Consider the following 24828-nt stretch of genomic DNA (forward strand, 5'->3'; position numbering starts at 1 on the left):
GGTTTAATACTGCTACTCGGTAATGGCAATCCTGTGCAACTAAGATGCTAGGACTACAGCTACTGATATAGGGGAGAACACACTGAAATCCAAGTTCAGTCTCAATCGAGCGTGAGGTTCAGGATGGACCTCCCCAAACGCTTACAATCCTACCGTAGGTTTAGATTACCGACATCCCACACATTCCACCTACGCAGGATCAGAGGACCCATCATTTCATTATATCTCCACTTCTGCCTCCACACTTCTTTACACGCCCGAATCTTGGTGCTGACACATCCAGTCAGCGGGCTCGGCAAAACTCGCCCTCCTATCCTACAGGAACGGTTTATTATAAACAGAAGGGTTGAAAGCCTCCACACTGCAAGGGCATGCTTGCGCACATCTCAAGCCCACCATGCAACCATACAGTACATATTTCTTGGACTAGGCAACTCCGTACCTAGACGTTGCTGTGCATGTGAAAGCTTCCTGTTCAACCATTCACACATTCATCCTGCTCTCATGCAAGCACCGATTAATGACACACACCAATATTACTACACACATTCTCCCCTTTCATCGTTCCCATTAAACTTGTTTCCATCAAATAACAAATCACTTCTCCTCATCTATTACCTGACTTCATTTTCATTTCTATATGTATATTCTTTATTCCTCCTTTTGTATCTTCTTCTTCACACCAGCAGACCAACGTTTGGAGTAGCCCTGACAGGGTCACAATATGTCACCTTCGTGACAAGGGTAGATCCCATAAGATTACTACAGTGGTGAAGGGCACAATACAAAAACAATTTAACATGACATAATCTAACAACAGCAGAGGATCCCAGTCACAGCAAAAGAACTCCAGTTCACCTGATAGCTGCCTATTCTGCTGACCATGGATCGGTCTGGCATGCCTGCAAGCGACCTAGGCTGATGGCCAATCAACAGTGACCTGGAACCAAAAGGTGAGTCTGATTTTTTGTTGACAGTGACCCCATATTGCACCATGCAAGCGAATATAGCAAATATGATATGATATGATATGATTTGATTGGTTAAATACCCTGGGGTTTCTAAGCGCGGACCCGGGATCGAACCTGTGTTGCTCCGTGTCATCTTGCTTCCAAGGCGAGCACGTTGCCCATGAGCTATCCTCCCAAGAATGAGCCCAAACCACCTTCTCCCATGAAGAAATCAGGGAAACATGCGTGCAAATGATTTGATATAATATGATATGGCATTTGTAACGCGCCTATACAAAAGTGTTTCAAGGCGCGACGAGGCAGGGAGGGGGGACAAAGGGAAGACAGACAACGATCTTACTAGGCCAGGTGTCATTCAGATCGCGCAAGTGCATGGACATAGGGGAAGGGAAAGTGCAAGGGGAAAGGGAGAGGGGAAAGTGCAGTACAGGGGTAGTAGAATAACAGGATAAATAATAAGGGCCAGCTGGTGGCAAGTGCAGGGTAAGTGCAGACAAGTGCTGGGAAGGGGAGCTGTAGGGATACAGAGACAGTCCTGCAGTGCAGGGGTTGCAAAGGGAGGCAGTGTAAGGGGAGAGTGGCTGGGCCAGGGACTGAGATCGGTGAGAGTGGCCCAGTTGCAGATTCAGTGCAGTTTCAGTCAGGAATTTAGCAGGGGAGAGGGGGAGAGAAAGCAGAAGCAAAGAGGAAGGTTTTGAGGTGCTTCTGGAACCGGAGATGGTTCTCCTCAAGTTTCAGGGAGGCAGGAAGGGTCTTCTAGAGGGAGGCCCCTGCCGCGGAGAGGGATCTACACCCAACTCGTTGCTTGGAGAAGCGGCTGACCCTGAGGGAGTTGGAGGTGGATGAGCGAAGAGCTCAAGAAGGAAGATATTTAGGAAGAGAGAGTTGAAGGTATTTTGGCCCCAGGCCCCAGAAGGCCTTGTGGACAATGCAGTGGGTTTTGAACTTAATCCTCGCAGCCACTGGGAGCCAGTGCAGAGATTTCAGTCCTGGCGAGATACGGTCCCTGGGCTTGAGGCCAAGGACAAGTCTTGCAGTCCTGTTCCGGATGAGTTGCAGAGGGCGGAGAGTAGAGGCAGGAAGATTTAGATAGAGGCTGTAACAGTAGTCCAGCTTAGAGAGAACCAAGGCTCTGGAGACAGTGAGCTTCTGGGGGAAGGAGAGGAAAGGAAGAATACCTCTGAGGAGGTGCAGCTGGTAGTGTGACTTCTTAGAGACGTCAGATATGTGAGGAGAGAAGGAGAGTGTGGAGTCGAAGATGTGTCCATATGTGGGCAATACATTGCAGTCTAACATAGCAAAAACCTAACATTTAATATCTCTTGATTAAGAGTGAGGAAAACATGCAACAATTCTTTACTCAAATGGATTGTGCTGATAATACTTGATGAATGGAGGGGGCAGGGAGACTGGGAAATAGAGTAAGAGAAAAGCAGGCAGCATCAATCTTAGTTTGCTGATGTAGCACTTACAGCTGACCTAAGGCCGCTTCAAAGCGCTAAATGGAAAGAGAGAGCAGGCTGTATTTCGAGTGGATTGTAGAGGGGAATGTAGATGCACACACCTAACATATTCAAAATCTTTAAGAAGTGAGTGTAGATAATTTTAAGTAATCTTTTAAGGTCCGAGGGAGGAAACGTGACCCTGGCACAGGATCACAAATACCTATCCGTACTGAGAAAAAAGAGGATCCAAAGGTAGGAGCCCTCCCGTCCCCTGCACACTATTGGTATCCTGTATAATAACGGTTAAGAATAAATCTAAAATAAAGCATAGATATATGGTGATGTAAAATATTTAATCATATAATTTCAAGACAAACAAATGCTTCAAATTTTAGAGTTCAATGGTAAAAGACCATTTTAATTGAAGAAATACACATCAATAAATCTTGTGATGCTGAGACCAAAACCAAATGTCAAATGATATACAATATACAAATTGTTTGGGACCTTGTGGACCCAGTGCGTATATAATCACAACTCAAGTAAAAAATGGCTGACGCGTTTCGGGATCCTGTCCCTTCTTCTAGAGCCAAGTGAATTGTAAACTGTAGGAAAAATGAAATGAAGAAAGCGCATGTCAGGTTTTTTGACTAGTAAATACTCCCAAACAAAAGCGCTCACCAAGCATGTAAAAAGGCAAAGGCAAAACCCAATAATTGTGGAATGATCCATTAAAATTCCTATATTTTTAAAGAACCAAAATATCAATCATATGTATTAAACCAGTTACATATTCTTCCAAAGGCACCTATCCTCCAAGGGGGAGTTGGCAATGTGACCAATAAATAATCCTCACAGTTGATTTGTCTGAATTATAGCCGAGATGAGGTGAACCAACATATTAATTATCTACATGAAAACATCACAGAAGATACCCAGATGTTGTTACAGGACACGGATTGGAAAGCACAGGTAGAGACTAACATACCTTTAAATAGTGTTCTTGAAAAGAAAAAGTGACAGCCTCAAGGGCGTGATGTGCGGGTGTCGGTCCTCAAAATTCAGGACGAGTGAACAACTTCTCTGTCAGGGCGGCAATCTAAATGTTTAAAGAACAATCATATGATATAATAATAACGTCTGAACTGACTAAAACAGAATGTCACTTACAAACTCCAATAAATAGGTGTATGTTCTGAGACATATTCAAAAATGCTAATAGATAGCCTGAGAAAACAAGCTAATGGAGCTCAGAGAGTAAATGTAAAGGCATACCTCTCACTAGATATGCAGTCAAGTCCAAGATGGTTAAATGCTCTTTAAAATGCTGCGGGCTAAAGATGGTGCCCAGTGGTAGTTAAGTCCTCAGGATGCAATGAGTTTCTCAAGTGTTCTAAAGAACGAATCCTACAACAAAATAAATTGTCTAGTTATCTATTGTCCAAATGCCCTAATGAATATAGTAGTATTATAAATGCAAGTGACCTATGGATAAGTGCTACATTGAAGGTTCTAATGCTTACCCACGGCTTGGATACAAGTAGACCAAAATGTTAGTAATCCGGGATTCACGGTGTAAGCCGCTCGAAGGCTGCGTCTGAAAATCCCGCTCGCGTTTTGAAACTTCTTGAAATACACAGGCTAAAGGCTCCGGCCGCGAGTAGAAAACTGCGGGCGGAGCATGCCTCTCAAGGGTTAAGGTGGGCTATGCTGTCGCTAGGGAAGCCGACCCAGACTGCGGACTGGTATCTAGGGGGCTGCTTGCAACGATCATGCTCGAATGGGCAACATAGATGACGGACTATGTGCTCTAGTCTAAGAACAAACAGGTTATACAGGAATCGATGTGGTGCATGGGCGCCATCATAGAATGGAGTTTAATGACACTACTGCTTATGTACCTAATGTACTAAAATGTAGCCAACATTAATGAAAATATTGAAAAATAGGACGTTCCATGGTAGCAATGTTAAATGATGAGACAAGTGCAATGGTGCTGTATATAGAGCAAAATTAGTAATATTCCGCTGCTGACGAATGTCACAAAAAATGGGTTTAAAAAGGGACCAAATGAAGATATAAACAAATGTTAAGGATTATAGAGTGGTCACAGTGGCAGGCGGTGCTGGGTAGGTGGCAGGTAATGATATCCTTAATATACAATGATATTAACATTCCTACACAAATTAACGTTCATTACTGATTAATGGTGCTCTAAATGAACATCAGATGCATAGTAAATCTTACATAATAACTATGACAATATTCTGCTTGACAACCCATTAATTCAGCGGGCCGGTTGACAAATCCCGGACTTGTCAATGTTTAACAGGTATTCCACTGTACATTAATACCAACTTCAAGTACACTGCCACAGGTGCATGATGCCAGTGCGAGCTACATGCGGATGTGAACACATACAGTGAGACAATAATCTTGTCATATTGTAAAGGTCAACAGAAAGTAAAAACTTATCCAGTCACATGTATTTCAAATAAAACATGTCAAGGAAAACTCCTCATTGAGTCCTCTGGGGCTAAGAGTGTCCAGAAGATCTATCCAATATTTTTCTCTGCGTGATAGCATTGATTGGTAATCACCCCCTCTATATGGTTTTTTGACAACCTCTAGGACCATATACTTCACTTGGGCTACTGTTTGTGAAGATTGTGAGAAGTGCCTGGCAAGGGGAGATTTCACATTGTTAAATCTAATGTTGGACTTGTGTTCCGTTATTCTCTCTTTAACTGCTCTAGTGGTCTGACCAACATACAATTTACCACATGGACATTTGATGGCATATATCACTCCTGTAGAAATACAGGTGGCAAAATCCTTCAGTTTATATTTTTTACCGGTCAGTTGATGTGTTACAAATTCTCCTTTAATCATATTGTTACAGTGTGAGCAAGCTAAGCAAGGATATGTTCCCTTTTTCCTTGAAGTTAACAACATCTGTTTTTCTTTCGGAGGCTTCTCGGCTCTCACTAGCTTGTCCCTAAGATTTTGTCCTCTTTTGAAAGCCATCATGGGGGTTTTTTGGAATAACTCCTGTAGGAGAGGATCACTATGGAGAATACCCCAGTGCTTCTTAATGCATCTCCCTACTTGAAAGCTTTGTCGGGAATATTTAGAGATATAAAGTAGCCGTGTGTCTTTGTTTTTAACTTTTGGAGTCAATAGTTGTTCTTTGCTTATGGCTGAGGATCTCTCTTTAGCTGCTGTTAAAACTGAATGTGGATAACCCCTCTTCTCAAATTTGTCCATAAGTTTAGTACACTCCATATTAAGGCCTGCAGGGTCAGAAATAATTCTTTTGAGCCTTAGGATTTGACTGTAAGGCAAGCTGTCCAACATAGATTTCGGGTGAAAACTTGAGAAATGTAGTAAGTTGTTCACATCAATGGGTTTATGGTAGACATTCGTTGATATCTGATTGTCTTTGATTTCCAAGCAGACATCTAGGAAATGTAGAGACGGGGCCCCTCTTTCCATGGTGAACTTAATGCTGTGATGTGTTGAGTTAAGGTAATTGAAGAATGATGTTAGTTCCTCCTGTGTTCCACACCAGATGCCAAAGATATCGTCGATGAAACGTTTCCATAGTAGTATCTTGTCTGACCAATCACTATTTTCCAGGACGTGAGTATATTCAAACTTATACATAAATGTATTGGCGTACACTGGGGCCATTGCTGACCCCATTGATGTCCCCGTGATTTGTAGATAGTAATTACCTTGGAATCTAAAATAGTTGTTCCTAAGTATCAGGTTCAGTAAGTTCATGATGAGTTGTGGATCTCCTCTGGTTGCTTGTGAATTCAAGAGTAGCCACTCCACAGATTGAATCCCTTCATCGTGCGGGATAGAAGTATATAGGCTACAGACATCCATACTAAAAAGTATGCAGTCATCACTCAATGCTCTAACTTCTTGTATACAATTGATGAAGTCAGTCGTGTCTTTAAGGTAAGTTGGAATTACTTGAATAAGTGGTTGTAATAAACGATCAATGTATATAGCCAGTGGATCGAATATGCTCTCTGTTCCGGCCACTATGGGCCTGAGGGGAGGATCATTCCGGTTCTAGTGGATCTTTGGTAGTCCATAAAACACTGGTGTAATGGGATTTTGATTAATAAGAAACTCACTCGTTTTGTTGCTGATCCAGTCATTTTCTACAGCTTCTTCCACTACTCTCGTGATCAATGTACGTATTTTAAAGAGGAGATCTCCGTCCAGCTTCGTATATGTGTTAGTATCATCGAGAAGTTCTACACATTTTCTTATATAGTCCTTCGTGTCCATTACGACTATGGCTCTGCCTTTGTCGGCTGGTTTTATAGTTAATTCTTCATCCTTAGCTAAGGCTTCAACATGATCCAGTTGACACTTCTTCACATTGTGGGGTGTAGACATCTGTATTTCGAGTGGATGCCTCAGTACATTTATGATTTTTACATTATAGAGAAAGAGCATTCATAAGTATTGATTGTTCATGGGGCTGGAAGGCTGTTTGCAAGGGCCCTCTCATCTTGGCCATAACCTTCAAAGTGACCTCAGAGAGACCTCATTTGCGGTACACTCTGCACAATGTTCTAATAACTGACACAAGTAAATGTTGATGATCCGTGTGGGAAAGCAGGGTGCTTCAGGACAAGTAGTCTGCTTCTCACCTGCTAGACTTGTGAATGTGACGCGGCAGAGTGTCTTTAAAGAGACACTGCTAGTAGGGGCTAGCGGGCTGCAGAGTCGGGAGTTTTCCTGCTGCAATCATCTTCCACTGCAGATGCAGTGACAGCTTTCAGGTCCTGTATCTATGAGCAAGATAAGGGACCCCAATGTTGGCCTTTGTGTTTTAGGGGTTCTTTTCTCTTAAATGTGTTCAGTCATATTGCTACCACCTACATTTTGGCCTTTCAAGCCACGTAGAAAGGGTTCTCCCTGTATCCAGGGGTTTACATCTGTGCTTCGTAGTATGTCACCTTAACCAGGGATCTGCCGTTTTAGGCCAATCCTTGGTTTTTACCCGGTCAAACACAGACCAAAGTACCCTACTGATCATTCCACTCATCCCTACAAATATCCCGTCCCACATCAAGGGGGCAGAGAGCACCATGCATTAGTGCCCGGCGAGGGTTATTTTGAATGAAATAAACGCACCGATTGGTGTATTTGCGAGCCTTACATCACGGTAAGCCCGCTCACGTCCCTCGCATCAGTATTCAATTTCTTTTTTTTTTCTTTTAAGCCACCTTGGAAAGGGAGAAGGGACCACACGTAGTCCCTTCTCCCTGTTCCATGGTGGCCATTTTTTCAGTTTACTTTTTTTTCAATGTATGTGAATGGCCGCCATGGAATGGGAGAAGGGACTACGCATGGTCCCTTCTCCCCTTCCATGGCAGCCATTTTCTTTGTTTAGTCAAGCCACTGCGGAAAGAGAAAACGGACTACGTGTTTCTGTCCGCGGCAGGCATTTTTTTAACTTTTTTTTCGTTGGCTGCGAAACGCAACCCGTCTCGCAGCCGGGCAAAAAAAAAACATTAGAACCCCAGTCTTACAGGCCGGGCAATATGCCCTCGACTGTGGGCCATTACCGCATAGATTATGCCCCAGCAGCCTTCGGTAAGGCCCTCGCTACCATCAGGCCTGTAACTATGGGCCCCAGGGGCATTACCTTATGCGGTAATGGCCTGAAGTCTTAGAGCATATTGCCAAAGTAACATACAGTTCTCATTCTCCGAATCTAAGCACATACTTGTGGTGCTTGTTCTCTTAGTAACTAAGGTAATCCCATAAAGATATCCCATTGGTGTTTAGTGCTTCGTTGTATGTTTACTTACATTTCCCTCTGCAACTGCCCCAGACAGTCCCCCCATAGGTATTCAGCACTGAATCGTGACTGTTAAACTGACATGCTCTGTAGCTGGAAGCAGAGACTGAGCTAATGCTGCATTACATTATATTGCCAAGCAGGAAATGACAGTATTGCCCGTCAATGACAGATCTGGGACATCAATATCGCCCGTTAGCACTCATGAAGCGGGGACACGGAAACTGCAATGTGACCCTAACTTTCACCTCCGAAAACCATCATATGAACAAAACCAAGGGCAGTCAGGAGTACCCGGTCTGATAAATACAATGACACACAGTCTCCTGCCCTGCACGCTAACATGGAGCCACATAGATCTCCCTCTGCGTTCCTCAGGAGCACTTCTGTCTCTACCTCATATGCATCCTTCCAGGCTAGCAGCTCTCTCAGGACACCTGCACTGGTAGTGAATTGAGCATGCATGTGACACTCGGGCTCTCCTCTCTAAATATACAGTCATCCCATGTGTCCTCACCCGGAACTGCTCAGAAACATAACGGCGCCTAGGAATCAGGTACTTCCAGCCTGCACTCCTCAACAGCGTAGGATTCTCACCTGCCTACCCCTTTCCCCCCAACTAACCCTACAGCTTCCCATCCCCCTTTTCCATAACAATGCATCGAGAGGCTGCCAAAACGGCAGAAGCTATGTTATACAAGACGAGTTTAGAGTACATCACATTACCGGGATCCAACTTACAATACTCACTAATGAACCAAAGAGCCTAGAATCATGCTGTTTGGTTAATATTTGACCTAAGAATATAAGAATAGATCACACTAGCTCTGAAGTCCTTCCATTGCTTCATGACAATGGAATGGACCAATTCAAAGCTATATGACTTGTCCACAATTCACTGCCCGGTTGGGCTCTGGTGTACGCCGCAAGGTCTTCCATCTTTACCATCCAAAAGAGGATCACAGATTGGCGACTAAGAACCTTCTCCCCATCAACCCAGTGGCAGAGCCAGGGGAGGGGAGATGTCACCTCCCTTGGGCCTCTTCTCCATCCTCAGTGGGCTCCTCCTGCCTCCCACAGGGATGGTCATTGGTTGAGAACTGAGCACTTAGATCACTTTAAAAAATAAAAAAAAGTGTATAGAAATGAGATGCCTACAGGTGCCCCAAACTGTCCGGCTGGATACCAGGCAACCAAACTATGTTCCAGTCCTGCGGGGCGGGGGTCCCACATGTTCCAATCCTTATGCCCACTGCAGCTGCTGAATCCATTCTCTACTGCCGCTCTGCCCATAGATAAGACTCAGCAGATGATCGCTGAATGTAAAGGTATGTTTCTTTAACTAAAGTGTATGAATGTGTATTTGAATGTAGTGATGTTTATGAGTGTTTGAACATAATGGTGCATGAGTGTGTGTCTGTGGGTGTCTGCGTGTGTGTGTGTGTGGGCAGGGAGGGGCTGGCAAAACTTTACATAATAGACCTTAATTAATGTCACATCTCTTCTGCATGAGACCACGCGGTGTGTGCAGTTTCATAAACGCCATTTACACCGATAATTCCGGCATATATTGGCACAGTTTAGAGGGAAATGACACCAATTATTTTGTACCAATATCAAAGTGAATCAAACTGGCAATGCTAACACATATTCTGCGTGCAGTATCATGGAAGCAATATACTGTGGAAATGTTTGTGTATTTCATGGGGCAGATTCATGAAAGGGATTTACATTCGCAATGCTGGCATATATTGTGGGTGACTTAAGCAAAACAAAAAGGTGATGACTGGAGGATTTTAAATTAATCATAACCATGTACACTGCTCTGGGCAACCCTCCAGGCCATCGTTTTTCAGCCTGCCAAGCCTTTACAGAAGGGGAAAGGCCATGTGCAAATTGTGCTTCGTCCCACCCCAAAAGGAGCAGTCCAGCCGGAACTGCTAGGTCACATCCCTTCTGCACGGACCACGTGGTGAGTGCAGTTTTATATACGTCATTTACAAAGATAATTCTGGCATATATTGGCACTCAGCTGAACTCTTTAAAATCTGCAATGAGCTGGCCAATCCTGCTGCAGTCTCTACCTCGCCTGTCCCCTCCCAGGCCCTCTGCACGGCCCTGGTTTCTCATTTCATCTCTAAAACTCAGGATATCCTGTCCTCTCTCTCTTCCTCTCCTGCTCCAACCCCTATTGGCCTCTCTTCCTCTGGCCCTTCTGTGGCCACCTCTCCTCCCTCCTTCTCTGCCTTTCCTCTGTTCTCCCCAGACAAGGTTTCTAGACCTAGACAAGTCTGATCTATGAAAGTTTTGTCGAAACAGGTTCTCCCCTGTTCCTCTAAAACCATCAAGGACCACATTGACACCATGGCTCCTGCTTTAGCAACTTCTGCAACCACTCCTTCGAGTCTTCCCTTGCCCCTGAAGCACTCCCTTGTTCACCCTCTTCTTAAGAAACCCTCAGCCGACCCCTCCTGCCCTGATAACTACCCAATCTCCATCCCTCCTTTCCTGGGCAAACTCCTGGAAAGCTGGCCATCTCCCAGCTTAATCGTCACACTGAATTGGTTGGTTGTCTCCATGTCCATCAGTCTGGCCTTAGAGCTGCCAGAAGCACGGAACCTGCTCTCCTGAACATCGTTGAAGACCTGCTCTCCAACCTTGACTCCAATACCCCATGTGTCCTCATATTACTTAATCTCTCTTCTGCCTTTGACACGGTCAACATGCCATCCTGCTCAACCGTCTCCGTGATAATCTGGGTATCACCAATCAGGCCCTGGCTTGGCTGACCTCTTTCCTGTCCGATTGACCGTCCCAGGTCCAACTTGCGTCCGTCCTCTCCTCTATCTCTATCTCTATCTCTATCTCTATTGGTGGTGTTCCCCAGGGTCTAACCTCTCTCCCTGGCTGTTCAACCAATACCTGGCACTTCTTGCCCACCCCATTGCCATTCTCTGCCCCAACTTTCAGTGCTATGCGGATGACACTCAGCTCATTTTCAGGCTCTCTTCCACCACCTCTTCTCCTTCTCTCATCTCTCACTGTCTGTCCGCTATCTAATGCCAGAAAGACTGAGATTCTCCTCATCAGCACACCTGCTCCCTCCTTTCCTGTCTCTCCCTGGATGGCCTCTTTTGGCCCTCTTCCTTCTCCCACCTGTGAGACTAAAAACCTTGGGGTCATCTTCGGCTCCACTCTCTCCTTCTCTCCTCACATCTCTGACGTCTCTAAGAAGTCACACTACCAGCTGCACCTCCTCAGAGGTATTCTTCCTTTCCTCTCCTTCCCCCAGAAGATCACTGTCTCCAGAGCTCTGGTTCTTTCTAGGCTGGACTACTGCAACAGTCTCTTTCTAAATCTGACTGCGTCTACTCTCTGCAACTCATCCAGAACAGGACTGCAAGATTTGTCCTTGGCCTCAAACGCAGGGTTTGTATCCCTCCAGGACTGAAATCGCTGCACTGGCTCACAATGGCTGCACGGATTAGGATCAAAACCCTCTGCATTGTCCACAAGGCCTTCTGGGGCCTCAACACCTCCAACTCTTTCTTCCTAAATATCTTTCTTCTCGAGCTCTTCGCTCATCTGCCTTCAACTCTCTCAGGGTCAGTCACTTCTCCAAGCAACGAGTTGGTGGTAGATCTCTTTCTTCGCCTGGAGCCTCTCTCTGGAACAGCCTCCCTGAAACTTGAGGAGAACCATCTCTGGTTCCGGAAGCACCTCAAGGCCTTCCTCTTTGCTTCTGCTTTCTCTCCTCCTCTCCCCTGCTATACTCCTGACTGAAACTGCACTGGTCACCTGGCTACCCTCTGAATTTGGGCCCAGCCCCCCCACCACCTGCACACCTGCACAGCCTCCCATGCAACCCCAGCATTTGGGGACTGTTTCTGTATCCCCACAGTCCCCACCAGCTCTTGACACTTGATGTCTGCACTTACCCCTGCACTTACCACTAGCTGGCCATCCTTTTACCTAATGTTTTAGGTATTCTATTTATTTTTTACTGTTGATCCTATGTATTGCACTGCCCCCTCCCCCTAACTGCACTTTCCCTTTCCCCCCTCCCCTGCACTTGCGCGATCTCAATGTCACCTGGCCTATTAAGATCATTGTCTCTGTCTTCCCTCTGTTCCCCCACCCTTGCCTCGTCGCGCTTTGAAACACTTGTGTATAGGCGCATTATAAATGCCATATTATATCATATCAGTTTCATGAAAGTAATTTACAGTGGAATGTTGACTCATGTTGTACGTGTAGCCACATGGAAGTGACAAAGGCCACACATACTTATGTTGGTGCAGCTTCATGAAAGTGAGTTATAGTGGCAATGCTGGCATATATTGTGGGCGTGATTTCATGAAAAAAGAACATGGAGAACACACTCAAATCACTAGTGGAAGTAATTTTGGCAATACAAGTATTTAGATTGCAGGTGCGTAATTGAAAGGGGTAGTGCCCAATAACAAACCCCAAGCTAAGGCTACAAACTTGTCTGAAAGAAAACCGTCCAGATCTCAACCTCACACTTTCATGAAGTGAAATCAAAAAAGATTGCCCACCGAAATCAACTTAAGTGGATATATTTGATATTAAGAAAATAATATTTTAACAATGCTTCATGAGCACAAGTTACATAACATAATCAATAGATGTGTGTGTTGTTAGAATGAGTGACATACATTTATAATGAAAAAAAAAGGTCGGAGACAATCCTCATAGACAATACAAAACAATAAAATAAGTCACCTAATCGCCTAATGAACACCTAAACATCCAAACAAGGAGCCCAACGTGTTTCAGGGTCAAGTCCCATCTTCAGGGGCACTTCCTTGTAGTGTTCCTACAACGAATCAAAAGTATACTTAATGATTAAGCTGCAACAATCCCATCAAAACACTCCCACCTACAAACCATAATGATGGTAAAATGAGAGAAACTAACCTTCTTGCCTAATACGTAGTTTCACATGTCTGAACAGCGCTGTAGTAATTTGAGTGATCTCGCTGGTTCTCAAGGGGCTTCTGCAAACAAGAAAGTGGAAGGTTGAAACTGAATTGTCTCCTTGAAATACTGCATAAAGACCCAAGATAGTCTAAAAACGTTGTGTAAACCTACTTCCCAAAAATGCTGTCTAGTGCCCCCCGAAAGGTAATACGTATTGTAGCGATAGGAATCCCTCTTCATTATGCATAGTGTAGCTGTCCCTAAACAGTAAATAAAAAATATATGTATCCCGAGGATGATGTAGGTAAATCCCGTAGTAAACCACAATGAGATCTATGAACAGACAGGTGCATAGCTCTCAACTTTTCATGGCCCCTGGGTGGGAGAAAACACCCCATTTTGTATTTGGCGGGCGAAAGCCCATTGATTCCTATGGGCGTGTAGGGAACTTGGCGTGTGAGAGATGTGCCTAAGTGGCGGGTGACATCTGCCAAAATCATGGGCGTAATTTTAGGGGGGACAGGAGTGTTTGTTCATGGCATACCATTTTGTCCCCATTCATTTGACTGGGGCACCTTTTCTTCAGATGTCATGTCCCCCCCAACATTTTCAGCAAAGTTACTCCACTGGCCAAAAGCGTGTGAGTTGAGAGGTATGCAGGTGAAACCTGCAGGATCACACTGACCGCTCAAAGCCAAATAGAGGAATAACGTCTCCAGGCGCGAAAGATGTAAACAATCGTACGCGGCTACGGAACTGACATTAAACAGTTCCAGAAAAGATCACATGATGTAGTCATGTGATCCAAAATGAAGTAAGCTCCTAGTGATGAAATGGAATCCAGCACCTAAGCCAAGTCCCAAGGGACAATATTGCATATATAAGCTACCGGGCAGGTACACCAGAGAGTGCAAGCATTGCCTAGCACTCTATGAACGCCTGTCAAATGACAATGGATACAAATGCCACACCCTTAAAAGATCAAAGTAACAAGCACTGTAAATACATCACCTATGCTCGGTTCATCATAAGAGAAAAAGTGTAGGGTATTAAATAGCTATCCAAACTATGCAGAAAACTAGCAAGATAATCCAAAATTAATGACAAAGAATATGCCGCTGTTGCAACCTGGGTGCCTCTCCTGGGAGCAGTCAGGGCAAAAACAGGCAACACCAAGAAGCATGTTCATGACATCCAATGCAGACTCAGACCAACCGTAATAAGAAACCATCAGTTGTAAAATGAATACCTCATATGAAGACACGTTTCATGAAAGACATTTACAAAGGCATTGCTGGCATATATTGTGGGCACAGCTATAGGAACGTGATATACAGTGGAATTTCTGGTGTATAATGTTGGTGCAGCTTCATCAAATGATATAGAAGGTAATGCTGGCCTTTATTTTGAGTGCAGTAGCATGAATATAAGTTACAAGATGAGTGTTTGTATACATTGTGGACACATGCATCATGAACATGTAAAATGCTCCTGTGCACTGTTGGTAGCCTGGCATATTCATTCATTTATTTTGTCATTTGTATGGCGCCTTTCACCAAAATTATGGCCCCCTCGCGCTGTTGGTTGAACGCCCTCGGAGGGTCCCAAGTCCAGATATGGGGAAATTGGTAGGTGCTATTGTGCGTGTGTGCATTTCAGCCCTTAAAGTTATGAGAGGGTGGTCATAGCCCTGCTAGTTACCCATGTCTGAATGGCAAGTGAATGGGTGGAAAGGAGGTATACTATGAACTAATCTAGGGAGGTTGTGTTTAAGTGGATAGAAATTATGTGAGTAGCTACAGTTCGCATTTTTTTGTCATGAAAGGTAGATTCATACTTGTGGCAGAAGTCTCGTGCAATAGTGTTTGTGTTATATGTGTGTGCAGGGGTGTGTGGGAGTGACGCCTTCGGCTAGGCTATGAAGGTACGGGATGCAGGGAAACAAAATAGGTAAACTGCACAAACAACCATTTCTGCCCCCTAGATTCAATCCATGTGCAAAGAGTAGTGCTTAGTCTCACAAATAAATAAAAAGATGGAAGCTCACCCTCTGAGTGTATCTTAGAGTGATACTTTACTATTACCAGGTCCTTGAAGTGCAAACATTCCCAACGTACATGTCTAGTTGTGGCGGCAATGCGCGCCTTCATATGTTTTTAGGGTTTCATACAGTGCTGACTACAAATGAAGATTCCACTGTAATTGATTATACTCCTCCAAATTGATCCAATTGCTAGACCTAAGGTGTGTTTTCAGTGCAATGCATTGCCCACCCTCAGAGCCCATTTGAGATCAAATGCCCGGTAAACGCTCAGGATTCTTCTCATGTGTACGTTTACTGAATACATTCTTCAGTCTGCCATACAGTGTTTGGCGGAGTTCAAGTGTGGCGGTTAGGGTGGCTGCGCTCAGACGAATAGAGACGAGGCAAGCTGGATGAAAGACGGACAGGAGGGAGTGTGCGTGGGGAGGGGTCTGTCTGCAGGTTGGAGCTAGTATGTGGGGGTGCGTGGGGTGGGGCAGAGACGTCTTTATGGGAGGACAAAAGGGGCACTTGCCCAGGGCCCCCAACTTGGAGGAGGCCCCCACAAGGCTGCCTGATCTAAAGTAAGATTCCATTGTTCACCAGACTTAAATAGCACACGCCAGGAGATTTTATGGCATGCTCCTGAGGCGCTAAACCTGTTTTGACAAGTACATTCTGCCTTGAACAATTAATTATGTAATGCTTTCTGTGTTCACTGTGGAATGCATAGTTTGTGTGTTCCGTACTGCACAACTTCTGTAGCATTCTTTCATTCTTGTGGGAATTATGTTGATCATGTGCATTAGCCAAAGTTGAAATCCATATTGATAAATTGAGTGACACAATGGTTCAGACGTTAGCTCAGTGTGTTAAACACGCATTGCAGAGATGTGTGTTCATATGAAAGATTAGAAGAGCACATTGCAGCAATGCTGGCTGAACCTTTCCTATGTCTGAAGTTTATAAACCTACCTGCATATGTACTTGGTTTTGCAGCAAAAGAGGTGCTATTATCAGCAATGTTCGTGCACCAGATAGGGGTTGCTATAAAAATTAACATGTCATTCGTATGGTGAAGGTCTAGAAATTGGTTTGTTCATATGGGGCGTTCTAAAACCTAGGCAATCCCCTCCAAAGATGAGTATAAACGATTAGTCCAAAAGGTGAATAAAAGACTGTGGAACCAAAGTGTTGCCAGCAGACGATACAGTGATCCTGGTCAAATCATATATATCTTGCATTACTGTGCTGTCTTTTGTGAGGTTTGCCTTCTTGCATGCTGGTGGCATCGTTTAGCTCATTACTTGATCTTTCTTTTTATGTAGGCCATTTGAGTGGAAGGGGTGGTAGACAGCAAACCAGATGGTGTAGGCATTGGGCAAGCATATTTTAAGGTCTGTTTGTTTGACACAAACAACTTTTTGCTTTTTGTATAAAAGTCAAAGGTTTTTCTGCACGTTTATGTATGACAATTTCACAAGCCATTCTTTTGGAAGTATTTAAAGCTTAAAAGTACAAAAGACATACCTAGATTAAATCTATTAAATCACATTGATTGTTATTCTGGTACTTATATACTTCCCTTGATGATGGATAGAATGTAGCTAGAATCATTCACATTTTGCGTAACACCCTTCTGTAATATTTTGCTTTTAAAAATTGTCAGGTTTGGAAATGTGATTTGTGTACTTTGCAGGTCAGTTTTATAAAATGAGATTGTTTTAGTACATGGTAAGAGCTGGAAAAGAAAGTGTTCAAATGCAGAAATTGCAGAGTCGGCACAAATCCCAGCTTCACCCCTTAAGCAATATGTGATCCTGGGCATCTCATTTAATCTTGTATTGCCTAACCTCTCAGTGTTGCCAGTCCCTAAACCTTTCAAAATTGTCAGCCCCTCAGTGTGATTTCCTTCTTAGGGTATGATCTTCATAAAAGGCTCATTCATGGTTTCACTGGCTATAGGGTTGCTTCCACTATAATAGTGAGCATTGATATACTGCACACCACAGGCACTTGTTCCCTTGATCTCTAATGGCAACGCTATTTGAAAACAATGTCCCTCTTCTAATCTCAGTCTGTCTGGATAGAGGCACCTTCCTCGTAGCTTCTGATCTGCCTCCACTATCCATTCTTTGGTATGTGTAGCTTTCTCCTTCCTTACAATTGGTCTACTTAATCCATGCTTGAACACTTTTGCATTCTCTGAGGCAGCTAAATTGAGTTCTGTGCATGTTCTGGGTTACATATACCGTTTAAATACAGTCCTGCATTAATACTACAGGCTGCATACCTTCCTGGATGCTATTGATAAAAAGTATCTTGTTTCTATATTAGAACAGAATTAACCTCTTGTAGATTTCTAATGTTGGCCTTCAAATGCTATGTGTTTATCAATCTGATTAGAGCAAGAATGAAGAGGGTAAGGGGACTTAAAGGGAGTAAACATGCTTATTTTGAATGCTGCAAGGTGGGGTTTTGCTCATGATGGGGCAGGGGGGTGCCACCAGATATACTTGATCACTTAATTCCTTTGGTTTGATTGAGGGGGGCCCCCAAAGATGTCCATGCCCAGGGCCCCAAAATAGCTTAAGATGCGCCTGGGGTGGGGGTGTGGGGTTGGGTGCATTCAAGAAGCAGGATGGAGCAGCCAGGATTTGCAGACTTACCGGATAGCCAGGGGATCCTCAATGAGGCAGACAGCAAGAGGGAGGGAGTTCCAGAAGGTGGGTGCAAGAACAGAGAAGCAGGCTCCTCCTAGCCTGAAGAACTTGAAAGGGTGGATTACGATGAGGTGTGCTGAACCTGATCTGAGAATTTGGGTCAGGAGGTAACGTGTGAGCTTGTTTTGGAGGAAAACATGGCCTTTCTTATGGATGGCACGGCGAGTAATGCTTTGAAAGAGGCTCATCAGCTGATGGGCAGCCAGTAAAGTACCATGAGTGCAGAGGAAATGTGTTCTCTGGGGAATAGTGTTAGAAGGAGCCTTGCTGCAGCGTTTTGAATCCGTTGGAGCTTTCTGAGTTGACTCCAATACAACAACCAATTGTAAATTGCATGTTTCTTACCCCAATTTTCACAACAATGGTGCTATGCTTGGTGCCTTGTGTTAATTTGGGGGAGATATTCTAATTATACTTCCCCGAAAAAAAATGTCACCTGCTAGAAAGGTTTGCAATGCTGTTGCTCCACCAGGAGACAACCCCAGCATCAAAAGCTGCTTCCTCCACTGCATCGTCCTGCCCATGTACAAAAGATATGGATGCAGATGTCTGCATGCGCAGCGCTTCTCCACCTGGAACACGCGCCTACAAATCCTGAGAGACAATGGCAACTTCCCAAAAAATCTGAAGAGCAGCAATAACACATCTTTTTTTTAACATGGCCAGGGTCAAGGCAAGCCTCTTTCTCTGTACGTCACCAAGTCGATGCTAAAAGCTAATGAATACCTTAATATGGGTCCCCTGGGCCTCTTGCTGATGTTTTTATTTGGGTTCTTGCACCCTCCATCCTAATATGTGCAGGCCTCCTTTGGGAATAAGGTGATCTGCGCGTTCTATGAACTTGGACAACTTTGCACAGTGCAAGATGTGTGCTACAGAGGTTGGCCAAGCAGCTTTTAGTAGTCGTGACAGCAGCCTCTCCTTCAAGATGATTCGCTTTTACACAGAATACCTCGAGCAATTAGTACCATTCAATTGTGGTGCTCTGGGTTGTGTTTTTGCTTCTGGAGTCAATTGGAGGCCATGCTCATATCAGCACACTGCTGATACCATTTCTCAGAGGATGTTTGTCTGTTCCGGTCATTAGTTCACTGGGGATGTGACTGCTGGTAACCTCGAGTGATGTCATGTTGTGTTCTTGAAAAGCAACTTTCATTTATCATGGAACCCTCATCCAGGCATCAGCCTGTGCAAGTGCCCGCGCGCTCTCACACCCACACACAGACACAGTTTGCCACATACATGAGTAACACTTAGCAGAATATATTTCTGTCGCGATTTCTTAAATGTGATTATAGAAAGGGACTTTAAAATAACTCTTTTACAGTCAACAGGGGACAGCCAAATGGAAAATGAATAGGCAAGCATCTACCATATTGATGGAAATTGTGTTAACTTTGTGATTATTTTATTTAATGTTTTTGTTGATTGTTTTATTACTGTAATTTTAACTGATCATGTTTCTTTTTTGTTTGTCTAATTTACAATTGTATCATTTAATAATATTGCAAGTATCTGTAATACGAAGGTTGCAAGTATAATGGACTACCTAGAAAAAAAGAGTAGCAACAAGGACTCTGGTAAAGGGGTGACAGGAGGGGGCAGCTGTGAAAATTGCAAGGTAGTGATAATCACATTAAAATGACTGATGAGATGGGTGAATCATTTTTCACCCTTATACGCTGCACAATGAGGGGAAGTAAATGGCACCCTTGATACTAGAGTGAATAGGGGGAATTTGGAGGAAGGGGCTCCATTCTAGGAATTGTCTTCTCAGTGATGGAAATAACTAAAGCCATTGGCTGCCAGCGCTGTGATCGGGCACCTGGTCCTGGTAATGTGCTGTCAGATCTGGTTGGAATGGCTCCAGGGTTGTGGGCTCCGGTTTGACCCAAGGATTCAATGCTATCTGTGCAGGTTAAGTTGTTCCCGCTTCATGGTCCTGTGCATCTATTTATCCAATATACAAAAAGGGTCCACGGGATGTTCCGGCTTCATATAGGCCCATCTCATTGCTGGAATCTCTTTTTTTAATGTTTGGCTGTGCAGTATTGGCAAGGCTGGAAGAGTGGGTTGTGGAGACTGGTGTGCTCTCGTTGGTGCAGTTGGGATTCTGGCCGTGGCTGGGTACGGCCGAGCGGTCTCTTAATCTTTATATGATAGTTTCTCACTCGATTTACATAAGGGAGGAGCCTATTTATTTGGCATTCATGCATCTGAGCATGGCCTTTGACAGGGTCAATCAAGCTAAGTTGTGGTCCATGCTCAGATCCATGAAATGTTCCCCTGCCCTGGTGAACTTTTTGGCACGATTGCATGATTCCCCACAGGCCTGTGTTAGGAGTGGGGCCAATGCGAGATGTACAGACTCATTTAAAGTGGAGTCAGTGGTGTGCCAGGGCTTTTCTACTTGTATATTAATGGTTTGCATGATCACATATTGAGCTGCTCACCTGATGTTCTGAGGATGGGTGGCCGGCCTTTACCAGTCCTGTTGTACACGGATGACACCATTCTAATGGCACATACCCTGATGGCCTTACTGAGACTTACTCTCGACTATGCTTGTTTCATGCCAAGTTTGGACTTGGTAGTTCATGCAGCAAAGTCTGCAGTGATGGCATGCCGTGGTCGGAGGGGTATGGAGAAGTTCAAGGCAATGTATTGTGGAGGGGGCTCTGATCCCAAGGGTCGATAATTTCGACTATCTGAGGGTCAGGTTCTCATCCAACTTTGGCCCAAACTCGCGTATGAGCAAACAATCAGCTCACTTTAAGCAGACTATGGGAAGTGTTACCAGGTCAATTGGTATGTTTAGAGCTAAACCAATTCACCTGTTGCTAAAATTGGACAATGCTAATGCGGCTTCTGTTGGCAGATTTGGGATGGAGTTATGGGGATACTCTAACAATAATTCCCTCCAAGTAGTGGAGAACCAATCTTTAAAAAGAATTTTTGGCTTGCCACCATCTGCTCTGAATTTCGGGGTACATTTGGAAATAGGCTTCAAATTTATTGGGGATGTGATCGCCCTGATGCCGGTTCTTCACTGGCTCAGACTATGGGCAAATGAAAAAGCAGTCCTTACTCATGAGTTAATTAACTTCATGAGTGCCCAAGATATTGGTGGAAAGGTTTCATGGCTGAGTCACATCAAAAAACAACTGTTGGAAATTAACATAACTACTCACTTGTACCCACCGCGTTATGCTCTTTTGCGAGAGAAGATAAGATTGTTGACCAGCCATTTCTGTGACCATGTAGGTCAAATGAGAGAGAGTTTGCAGCTGGTGAAACCTAAGAATAGTAGGTTGATGACCATCATGTTTTCTCCAGGCATACAGAAATATTGGTCATGGGTTGAATCCTCAGGGGACCGAGTTATTTTGACCAGGGCAATGTTTGATTATTTTTTGTTAGGGGCGGTGGTGCCTTCTTTGTCATGGGAGCATGGTAACATGTCCTGCCGTCTGTGTAGTGCCCCTTATCAGGATCTCGCTAATTTATTATTTTTCTGCCTGGCACATGAGAGTGTCAGAGGTTATCTGCTATGCCCTCTATTACATGAATTGGGTTTTGTCCAACATCGACCCGTACCGATGTTTTTACTATGGGCTGATTCCCCACGTGTTGGGTGGACTCTTTCATTGTATCTTCTCAGTTATTTGCATCACTGAGAAGACAATTCCTAGAATGGAGCCCCCTTCCTCCAAATTCCCCCTATTCACTCTAGTATCAAGAGTGCCATTTACTTCCCCTCACTGGGCAGCATATAAGGGTGAAAAATGATTCACCCATCTCATCAGTCATTTTAATGTGATTATCACTACCTTGCAATTTTCACAGCTGCCCCCTCCTGTCACCCCTTTACCAGAGTCCTTGTTGCTACTCTTTTTTTCTAGGTAGTCCATTATACTTGCAATCTTCGTATTACAGATATTTGCAATATTATTAAATAATACAATTGTAAATTAGACAAACAAAAAAGAAACATGATCAGTTAAAATTACAGTAATAAAACAATCAACAAAAACATTAAATAAAATAATCACAAAGTTAACACAATTTCCATCAATATGGTAGATGCTTGCCTATTCATTTTCCATTTGGCTGTCCCTTTGTTGACTGTAAAAGAGTTATTTTAAAGTCCCTTTCTATAATCACATTTAAGAAATCGCGACAGAAATATATTCTGCTGAGTGTTACTCAATATCATTATATTAGAAAGCGTTTGCTTGGGACTATGTTGTGAAATGTGTTTTTTTCGTATGGTTGTGTTTCTATGATATAATATTGATGTGATCTTAAAATGGGTGTTTTTTCTTTGCACACATACTGTTATGCATTTAATTCTGTATTTGCACTGTTTTTATGGAAAGCTCTGTACATTTCCAAAATAAACATTTTGATGATGATGACTGATGAGATGCTCCCTTGGAGAACAGGGTTTGTTTCCCGCTCTGCACTGATGGAGAAGCAGGGAGTTCCAAAGAATGGGGGCCTGAAATGCAATTGCGCTGGCTCCGTGACTCTTCCTCCAGAGTTTCAGAACAGGTTGTAGGACTGAGTCCGATTAACTTAGGGATGCAGCTAGATAGAATATTTCAGGAGAGTGCGGAAGCAGGAAGGGTCACTGTTGTCGAATGCCCTCTTGAGTGTGACAAAAGGGTCACATTTATTTGAATGATGAAAATGGTAGTCAAATGTTGTTGATTTAGGGCATGGGATGTGTGACCCTGTAACATTATGATGAAAATGAGCCTGATCACTCTGTTTTGGATTGTTTGTTGCCTGGCAACGGGGACAGCTAGAGAGAGATTTAAATGGTGATGCTGAAGGAATTAAATTCAAGCTGCGCGAAAAGCACCACTAGTTGCACATCTTTGCTGTGCATCTGAAATTCCAGATTAAAGCTCATGGAGATCCCTCACTGAGGGGTGAATGTACATGCTGAAAACCAGGAGAAGGGGAAGACATCTGTGGCACATAGGAATTGTAGGAATGGTTGGGGTTTAGGAGAGAACTAGGTTTCACCTGCTGAGATGTCTGATATAGACAATCTCATAGCTAAGGCAGATCAGTTCCAGAAAGTCAGAGCAAGTCTAAGAGAGATGTATGAGCACCATGTGCTCAGCTGTGTCAAACATCAATGATAGATGTAAGGGGATTAGTACAGTGGTTTGACTTCAGTGTTGGCACTACAGTAGGCACTTCCTATTATAAGTGGCAAAGGTTTTCAATAAATCTAGAGCCCCGCTAACATACATAAAACACCCAGTGGCTGCATGTATGAATACCTTGTGTACTTTAAGGAGGTCAAGCAATGGCATCCGTGATGCAAATACATGTTGTTCCATCAAGTGGTTTTCAATAATACGTGTTTCAAGCTGTAGGTTAGACCAAATGCCTTTAGGTTCTTTGGAATCTCTATACATCGAAAAGGGTGTCTAACTAAACACAGTGTCTTGATTGGTGTAACACAAAGTGAGGGATTCTTATAGTGTCTACTACCAGTTGTGTTGTTTCAAATCATAAAGTTCAACCGAATCGTATAAATCCTTTTTCCTCCAAGGAATCCCTAATGTATAACACAATGCCCAAATGATGTGGCCAACAGTACGTTCTAACTCCATACTTGGTAATTTCTTAGCCTCACCGCTAGTCCCTAAACTAAAGCACAAATATTCCAAGCCTTGGCTAACAAAAGAGTTCACAAAACAAAGTTCATCTCTAGTCTTAAACACAAAAGAAAGACGCTTCTCCTGGAAAGGTCTTTCCGGAGTTTACTCACAGTCTGACCCCTGCTTGACTCTCCAGCTTTCATTCTGATCCCACAGAACATGTGCCTTGCTTCTCAGCCATGACTTTTCCACCTTATCTCCGAGTTTGGATTATCAGCCTCTCTTGCTGAGTTGCTGGATTCACCTCCAACCTCTGGTATTCAAGCAGATACATCTCTTGCAGACTTACATTCAACGTAGGTTCTCCTTTAAGGGATTACTTAAGCTATATGTTGTCTTTAACGCCATAAAAGCAAAGCATAAAACAGGATCCAATCTCATAAAATCACATAATGTACAAATTCATGATCATCACAAAACAAGTAAAATCAACCAACTAGAGGCATGCAATTTTATATAAACATATTAACAAATATCATAATGAAGGGTCAGTTCATTCATCCTGTCTTCACAAAGAATTCATGCTATTGGTAGTGGCTGGATTTTGTTAAACATGTTCAGCTTTTACATCAATAAACTATTTGTGGATGCATATCAAGGTTTTCATAATTAAAATGCAGTGTTCCATCACAAGCTGCCTTTCTTCCTTTAAGAACTCGGGGTTCAGATGCAGGTTTCTAGTATTCACTTGGTCTAGGCATCCTCTCACAACTTGATCATTCAACTTCCACTTGGAGCAGGTCTCAGCATGACCTGGTTCCTCAGATTCCCTTAGGCCGCTCCACGATCTGGATGATCAGCGTTTAATGGAATGGTTTTGTTTCTTACAGTTCAATTTTACCCATTTTACTTTTTCACCTGTTCATTTCAACACTCACTTAGAATGAATGATTTGCACATGACCTAGTTTATCAATTTTCACTTGAACTGGCCTTAGCACAACCTTCTCTATCAATCTTCACCAAGGCCTGGTTTTATCGGTATTTCCTAAAATAGGTATTGCTTCAATTTGGGTGGACAATACTCTTTTAGGCAGGTCTCTCCAGTACATGGTTTATTACCTTTACGTTTGGCCGGTATTACCATTACTTAGTTTATCAGAGTCACTTGGACAGGACGCACCTGACATGGCGTATCATCATTCACTTTGGCAGGCCTCACCACAACCTGGAATACCATCATTCATTTGGGCAGGTGTCACCATGACC

General features: G+C 43.6%; 2 long non-coding RNA genes across 3 annotated transcripts in view; both read right to left on the reverse strand.

The window, feature by feature from the left end:
- LOC138472359 (uncharacterized) overlaps window positions 1-24828 on the reverse strand; it is a 140795-nt gene that overhangs the window by 97564 nt on the left and 18403 nt on the right. The gene's annotated exons all lie outside the window — the stretch shown is intronic.
- Window positions 2751-3915, reverse strand: LOC138472360 (uncharacterized). The gene is made up of 3 exons (XR_011268590.1): window positions 3692-3915; window positions 3405-3515; window positions 2751-3021 (listed from the first exon to the last, which is right to left on the reverse strand). It is a non-coding gene; the product is annotated as an uncharacterized lncRNA (long non-coding RNA).

Source organism: Ambystoma mexicanum, chromosome 8, assembly GCF_040938575.1.
Source record: "Ambystoma mexicanum isolate Mex_15411 chromosome 8, UKY_AmexF1_1, whole genome shotgun sequence".
Taxonomy (NCBI): domain Eukaryota; kingdom Metazoa; phylum Chordata; class Amphibia; order Caudata; family Ambystomatidae; genus Ambystoma; species Ambystoma mexicanum.